The sequence below is a fragment of the Narcine bancroftii genome, chromosome 8, assembly GCF_036971445.1.
Source record: "Narcine bancroftii isolate sNarBan1 chromosome 8, sNarBan1.hap1, whole genome shotgun sequence".
Taxonomy (NCBI): domain Eukaryota; kingdom Metazoa; phylum Chordata; class Chondrichthyes; order Torpediniformes; family Narcinidae; genus Narcine; species Narcine bancroftii.
This window is the reverse complement of record NC_091476.1, coordinates 80,091,668-80,100,419: the sequence shown is the minus strand read 5'-3', so window position 1 is coordinate 80,100,419 and position 8,752 is coordinate 80,091,668.

Genomic DNA, 8,752 nt, shown 5'->3' with positions numbered 1-8,752 from the left:
TAAACCAGCTCGGTTTCGGCCAAGTCTGCGGCAGATCTGATTGTGGAAGCTACGATTGCGTGGCAAGCGCACAGCTTTGATGTAATTAAAGTTCAATGACTTGCTCGCGTTACTTTGTTCAAAGCCATTTAAGCGCGCATGACTTCTATTAAAGTCAGTTTGTTCAACTCGTCTTTGCGTTCTCATGGTCCTTTCGCCCTCTGCCTGCCCGGTGCGATCTCAACTGCCCAGTTCTCGTTTAGGTGAAGGCTCATTCATACAAACGCACGGGCGATTGTATGACCAGAATATTTCAGCCTATCTTAAATATTAAGAAAGGAACATGGGGAAGAAAATTTCAAATGTGTTTATAGCGAAATTTCAGGAACTGAGGAGGAAGCCAAAAATTGAATCTATAAAAGCAGAAAGTGGACAGGAGACAGCGCGGGCAGATACCATTACTTTACCAAAGTGTAACAATGTTAATATTTGGGGAAATTTATAAGATTTAGAGTAGGTCATATAAATACACACCTTTTAAAACAGATCTTATTTGAAAGACTGATGAATTCACATTGCAAGATCTCTGGAGAATGTAAGCACCTTTCACAAGTAGGTGTTAATTGAATTGACGACATAAAATGGTTGACCATCGTCTTGCTGGAGTCATGCTGTCTATCACAACCCTTTCTGCAAAGTGCTCACAGAAAGCTCAATGCTGGATTGTTTACCTATGATCACAACAACTTGAGAAGAAGAAAGAACTCCTGTTGTATGCTGGAGAAGGTGGGGGTTTTGCTAGATATGTCACATGCTCTTTTTGACGTTTCATTTCGAAGAGAGAGAGAGAGTTAACAGCTAGGTCAGTCAGTCAGTGTGTGGGATACTGACAAGTAACTGAAAAGTGTAATCCAGGGGAAACTGTTTGAAACTGATGAAAGCGTGTTCCAGAGCAGTAGATGGCTGGACGTGCCATCTGTCTAATGTTTCTCTTGAAATAGAGGAAGGAATGGAACTCTATGGTAGCTTGAAGAAAGAGGTTAACATCCAGAAGACCCTGATGGGGTAAGTTACATCAGCAAGACCCCGAGGTGAATGGTGGTAGTACATCAGTTGTGGAAATCCTGGAGCAACACATATCTCTCTATCTACAAACCCTACAAGAACCTTCCTGAGCAGTAAACATTTACCTTTCAAGCACCAAGCCTGGGGAACCTTATACATATTAAATTCTGTGCTCAGTATGGTGATTGCCTGCTATCAGAGAACTTGGAAGAAGGAGAAGTGAGATTGAAACTGTGAACCAAAGAGCTTTTGTTGAATTTTCACACAAATTACATGCACGTGTGCTTTGAATTAAAAGGGGGGTAATTTAGGTTAGTATAGAGTGTAATATAAGAATAGAGTTAAGTTAAAGTTTGATTCTATTTTCATGTTTGAAGTTGATTAAAAATAATTTTTGTTTTGAAGGCCACTTGTCTTAGTGAATGACTATTGCTGCTGGGTTTTGGGAACCTTTGGGTTCGTAATTATATTATATGTATATCAAGGTAAAAAGGAGAACATAGAGGAATAAAGTAGGGCCCCTGGGAATCAATGTGTTTAGAGTGCTGAACCACAGATGTCGGAAGTTTCTCAATGAGAACAGCTTTTACATTATCAGGCAAGAAATGCATAATAACTGGTTAGATGTGGTAGTGAATGGTCGTGCATTTAGAACAATCAATATTACAGATCTTCTGAAGATCCTGAGGCAAATGATGGTAGACATAGTTCCATGGTTTGAACAGATATATTTATGGGCATCCAAGGTAGCAAATTAACTTGCCTTCCCTGTGTTTTATGAGACGACGTTAAATACAGATGTGGTTGCATAAGAATGGAATCACCAAGACAAGTAGTTACTTTTAAAAAATTGTTTTTATTTATCTTTAAACATTAAAACAGAATCAAACCTTGATTATCTTTATTAACTAACCTTAAACCCTTCTAATTCTAAGTGCACGTGTATTTAAGAAAATATTTTTGTTTCACAGTTCAATATCATTTCTCGTTTTTCCAAGTTCACTGGGTGAAGGCAATTCATATACTGTGCACAGAATTTAACATGTATAAAGTTCACAAGACTTTGGTGCTCGAAAGTTAAATGATTTCGCTCAGGAATGTTCTTGGGAGGTTTGTAGAGAGAGATTTGTTGTTCCAGGATTTTGACAACTGAGGTACCACCGTTGGTCACTTCAATGTCTTGCTAATAAAACTGGCTTCACCAGGGTTCTCCAGATGATAACCTATTTTTTCAGGACCACTCAGAGTTCCTCTCTTTTTCGCTTATTCCAAGACAAACATCAGACAGATAGCACTTCCAGGCATCCGCAGCTCTGTAGCTTTACTACAGTTCCAACCAGTTTCCCCTGCTTGTTTCAGCCGTGACTGTTCAGTCTCTTTCAGTCTCAAACACACTAGCTAGGAGAGCTTGTTTCTCTCACTCTCTCTCTATCTATCACTCTCTCTCTCCAACTGCTAGACAAGCCCATGTGACTCTCTCAATTGCCACAAACCCACACCTTCTCCAGCAAATAATAGATGTGTTTTGCTTCCATATGCTGTCTTAGATAAACAAAACTTCTCATTGACCTTTGAGTGAGAACATTGTAGCTATTCAACCAACCAACCTGTCTTCAATCCAAATCAATGGTCTACTCCTTTCATGATGTCATTTCAATTAGTGCCTACTTGTGAAATGTGCATAGCATTCTCCATAGAATCTGTAATTTTACTGAATATTCATTCTTCAGTATTTCAAATTAGATCTGTTTCAAAATGTGCGTATTTATGTAACCTACTCTAATTTTACCAAATTCTCCCAAATATATGTGAGAGATGATAAAAACTGATATTGCAATATGATCATGAAGAAAATAAAATTGATACATAAGTAAATGAATGAAGCCAGTACAAACAACATGAGACATGGATATTAGAAGGTAGGAAGCTGACACTGTGAGTAAGATAAGAATCTCCTAGAGAATCAGCAAGTTCACTAACTGAAGGAGATAAGGACAGACAATTGATGATAGAAGTAGAGTTAGTCTGAACGAGATAAGGGTCTCCAAGCCCCAGATAGAATTAGCAAGGCTTGCATAAATAATTAGAAAACCTTAGACAGTATTAGCCAGTTCTACATATATAAATCTACAGATTTATCAAGTTATGTATATTAAACTAGTAAACCATAGACAGATTTAGCGAACTCTGCATATGAAGAGACTGTAGCTCTGAGAGGTGTGAATGGGGACAAGGGCAAGGTTGTGAATAAGGACAATGAGGATAATGACATGCGAAGACACCGACAGGATACCCCCTGGTCCTCCAAGTGCACAGAAACAGCACATAGGCAGGCAGGATTGCCTAATGCTAAACCTCTCCAGCAGGAGGCAGAAGAATGTAAGGGGGGTTATTCCTATACTGAGATAAACTGTATAAAAGTTGGGTGAGCCCCAGTGCATGTGTGTATTCCCAGGGTAAGGGGAAGCACCCAATTTTGCATTGTTGTATAATAAATGTTCTTTGTTCTCAATTTTTGTCTCAAGCAATTTCTTTAAAGGTAATTCTGTTTCTAACAAATGGGGGGTCGTCCGGGATCACACTCCTTCCACTAACAGAGTGTCCGACGACGAGAGTCGGTGCACCCCAGCTGATTCAGCTGGACTCATGGACGACGGGTGGCTGGTCAGTGGAAGAAGCGAGTGATATCCGAGAAGAGGCATTGAGAACAAACGACGGAAGGAAGCGCGCTAGAGCATTGTTACTGGAACTCGGTAAGAGGAATTTTACTTGCCTATCAGTATGGGAAGTGTGGGTAGCAAGGAAGAGAGTCCTGGTAAAGGATGTGAGAATCAGATAACTACGTACAGCCCGCTTGGGTTGATGTTATCTGAGTGGGGCGCGGGAAGGACCCGTGGAAAGGACAAACTGACCATGGTCAGGTATTGATGTATAGAATGGGTTAAAAGCCTGGTTAAAGGGAGCTCCGTGTACTGGCCAAAGCTCGGATCCGAGGATGACTGGATGTGTCAAGCATTGAACATCTGGCTCTATCAAAACCAGAGAGATAATCTTGAGAGCAGGGAATATGCAGCCTGCTGGCTCAGGGGATCGTTTGATCAATTGGTTTTGAATGAAAAAGAATGCAAGGACAAGAGAGAGGAGGAACCTTTTTTCCCTGAACCACAAGGATGGGATGTGCTACATTCCCTCCCTCCACCTTATGTTCCTCCTATGCCGGCTCCTATCTTTCCTCCCCCTCCTATGCCCTTCCCTTCTGCACCTTCCCCTCCTCCCCCACAGCTAGAGAAAAGAGAAGAGAATAGGAGTGGTATGATGACTCGCTCACAAAGCACTTGAATACCACCTCTGTTGACAGGAGAGAGAGGTAACTTTAATTCAGAACAGTGTGAGACTCTTCAGGAAGAAAGGGCAGAACCCTTTGATTCATTTCCCAGGGACCAGGAACCCAGACCTAATAAACCAGAAACCAACTGGATGAGACCACTGCGGGAAGTTCCCGTGGGAGAGGGTCTCGGTTTCATAAATGTGCCCCTGACCAGTACTGAAGTGCGTAACTTTAAGAAAGAACTGACCTCCCTGATAGAAGATCCCCAGGGATGTGCCGAACAGTTAGACCAATTTTTGGGACCAAATATATATTCTTGGGATGAGTTAACATCTATCTTTAAGACTCTGTTTACTTTGGATGAGCGTGGAATGATTCGCCAGGCAGGGATTAGAGTCTGGGATAAGGATCACCAAGGGGGACCAGATGCGGTACCTGGAGAAGCTAAATTCCCCTTGGCTAGACCTAATTGGGATAAAAATACCAATGATGGTCAGGTATTGATGGAACAATACAGGGTTAATTTGATAAGAGGAATCAAGGAATCTGTCCCAAAGGGACAGAATTTTAAGAAAGCCTTTGAGGTTCCCCAAGGTCCCGAGGAGATCCCCTCTGCATTTCTGAATAGATTGCGCACGGCAATACAACAATATGGGGGTCTCGACATAGAATCCCCAGCGGGGGAACAATTGGTACTAACAGGTTTTGTTACCAACTCAGCCCCAGACATTAGAAGAAAATTACCAAAGATGGAAAATTGGCATGAGCACAAAAAGCATTTGTCCAGAGGTCTGAGGTTAAGCAGAAAGGAAAGGCGAAAATTTTAATGCAAGCAGTTAAAGGAATAGTACATGAGTAACATGAAAAAGGCAGGGACTGTGTGCCAGCTCCTGGATGTTGGGAGAAGTGCCGGGAGTGGGAGAGTGGAGACCAGAGATAATTTCATAAATCACGACTTCCCACTTCAGTCACTGACCAATACTGATTAAAATTCATGCTAAAATTTAAATGTCATAAATGGTCGTTTATCAATACTGTAGAATGAGCGAATTTAACTACCAGTTAATTCCAATTTATGAAATAAATTGTATTCAAATGTGATTTTGCACAAGGAGTACCTGAAAGTTGAGTGATGTTATAACATTTGCAGGGAGAAATGTTTGCGCAAATAGGGTGAGTTCTAAACATCTTAACTTTAAGAGTATGTGAGATAAAGAAAGGATCTGATGTGTAAAGTGGCTGGATCAGCCAGTTGAAGGGGGAGTGTGCATGTCCCTTTAAGCACATTGTGGCTCTAATGAATTGTATGCTGTTCACTTGAAACTGAGGCTTCAGGCTCCTCTCTTGCAGTTAGAGGTATGGAACCCTATCAATAGATTTAGTACATTTCTTCTACACATTCAGCAGTCAAGGTCCTTGAGTTTAAAGATCACCCACCTCTGGAGAATAAAGATACCCCTGGGGATTCCCATAAGTTTAATCATTCATTTCTCTGGTGAATTTTCCTCCGGAGTGAAATTAATGCCTCAGCACAATTTCTCTGTATTGCCTCTGTAATTTAATTCATGATAACTCTCCCCCCTCCCCCCCCCCCCCGCCCCATTTATCAGGTTTATATTTAAATCCGGTAGTGCGGAAGTTACATTGTAAATAATCACGGAGGTAAACCCTGCGCAACGAGATTTAACTTAATGGAGAAATAAACCTGCGAACTGGTCTATGGTGCTATGTGAGTACGGCAATAGGTGGAATATGATTTAAATTGGTGGCATAGTTCAGAACAATTGGGTGCATAAGAATAATAATATAATTAATAACTCACAGATCTTGTACCAGATCCTATTCAGTACATCTTGACTTAAGGACTGGAGAAATTGGCATGTTAGAATGAGATTGGCATGGCACCAATATTTCTTGATTCAATAATGACTCCACAAGCTCCAGGATTCATGCAGCAGAAATTGTGTGCAATTTTCATAAGAAAACTTTTAAATTTTTTTGGTGCCTGTTTTACAGACTATTTTAAATAAGGCCAGCTCCTGTGAGCTGTGGCACAAGGCATTTAATGTTTAAAATTACAATAGCAATGTTAAATAATCGTCAAATTCATTGCCGTCGGCAGTGACAAAGACATGTCTTATTCCCACTCGGCTATTTTAAAATAAATTCATTTAGAATACAGTTAATATCACTCGCCGAATCATTATGGCTAATTGTGTACTTAAGGCAGAACTAAAGGTTGAATATGTTTCAAGTTCTCTCGCAGGGGCTCTGGTGCTGCAATGTCTGTTATGTACTCACTCTAACAAATTGCAGGTTGGTTGCCTCATACAGACAAGCAGCTCCAACTGCATTTTAATAAGGTCTAATATATTCAAAACCCATGGAAATATGGTTTGTGTTTCATTTTACAATTTTTACACTAACACAAAGAAAAGTCAGATTGTTATTCATTTTATTAAATCTGGTGATTGGTTATATGTAAAAGCATGCCAACATCACCAACAGAAACCTGTCTGGGATGGCCCCTATTGTGTACTTTTGATTACAGACACTGCCGTGCGAACGAAAGAAAAAGGCTGGAGCCACATCCAACGAATTAAACCAGCTACTGAACCACAGAATAACAACATTGATAATCTTCCCTCCACCTGGCGTGCAGTCCCTCTTCCTTCTGACCTGAAAGTTACACTACGCCGTGAAAAAAGTGCCGTAATGTTGTTTTTACCATTTATTGTATTGTTTAATTGTTGCTTTTCCATTTCTGGGACATCACTTAATTACTCACAATGTATTAAGTCCTCCTGGGTTAGGGGCAGCAGAGGTCACAATTATTTTCCTTTAGAATGTAGACAGGGCATAGATTTAATGTATAGTCATAGTGGGGTATGGGTTAACAAGGGATTCCAATATGCACCAGGGGAACTGAACAGCTTTAGTGGAGTACATTTAATTTGTATCTTAGCCTCTTTCTCTTTGGCTTGGCTTCGCGGACGAAGATTTATGGAGGGGGTAAAAAGTCCACGTCAGCTGCAGGCTCGTTTGTGGCTGACCAGTCCGATGCGGGACAGGCAGACACAATTGCAGCGGTTGCAAGGGAAAATTGGTTGGTTGGGGTTGGGTGTTGGGTTTTTCCTCCTTTGCCTTTTGTCAGTGAGGTGGGCTCTGCGGTCTTCTTCAAAGGAGGCTGCTGCCCGCCAAACTGTGAGGCGCCAAGATGCACGGTTTGAGGCGTTATCAGCCCACTGGCGGTGGTCAATGTGGCAGGCACCAAGAGATTTCTTTAGGCAGTCCTTCTACCTTTTCTTTGGTGCACCTCTGTCACGGTGGCCAGTGGAGAGCTCGCCATACAGGTATTAAAGACAGGAGTTTTAAAGCGATAGCACAACGGACATGGGACAAAGACAGACAGAATGGTAGTCAGGATTGTACATGTCGCAGAGAGAGAGAGTTAATACATATGCTAATGTACACAGACAGGCTTGCACTCACAAGTTCAATGATACTCATGCTAATGTTAGCAGACAAGCTGCAACACACAGGTTAAACGATAAGAAACAACCCTCCTCAGCTTGGTCTTTTCTCAAACATCCTTTGGGTCCCTCAGACATTCAAAATGATAAGCACCACCTCGTTAAGGGAAGTTCCAGTTGTAAACGAAGTAAGCTGCTACAGAACGCTAAAGCTGCTTGGCATTTAAATCGTTTAATCAGACTCCAAACAGCCTTGGACATTATCATCAAACAGAGAGCAATGGCCCTGAATTTAGGGGCTGAAGAAAAACGACAGAGCGACAGTTCAACAAAATCACCTGGCTCTCAATTACTCGTTGGTTGCTGTGAGAGATGGGAAAATTGATCTAAAATTATGAACATGGAAGAAACTAAAATTCATCAGTTAATGGCTGTAACCAGTACAAACAGGATGAGCTTGGGGATTAGGATGCAGGAAAGCAGAGTCAGCACGATTAACATAAGAATCTTCTGTGTGACAAGAGCCACCATAAGACTAAGAAAAGGAATGGTAAGGTACAATAGAATGTAGGAAGTTGAGGTAGTCTGGATCAGATAAAGGTCTCCTAGACCTGGACAGAAGTACCAAGTACTACATATCTAATTAGCTAACCATACACAGATTTATACATATGAAATTAGCCAACCCTAGATAGAATGAGTCAACTCTGCATACCAAGAGATTGTAGCCCCGAGAATCAGGAAGGTGTGAATAAGGACAATGACATGATGGGACACCCACAGGATACCCCCTGGTCCTCCAAGTGTACTGAAACTGCACGTAGGCAGGAAGGATTACCTATGCCAAACCCATCCAGGGGGCATATTCCCTGCTCTCAACACTCTGATACTGAAATTGACTGTATAA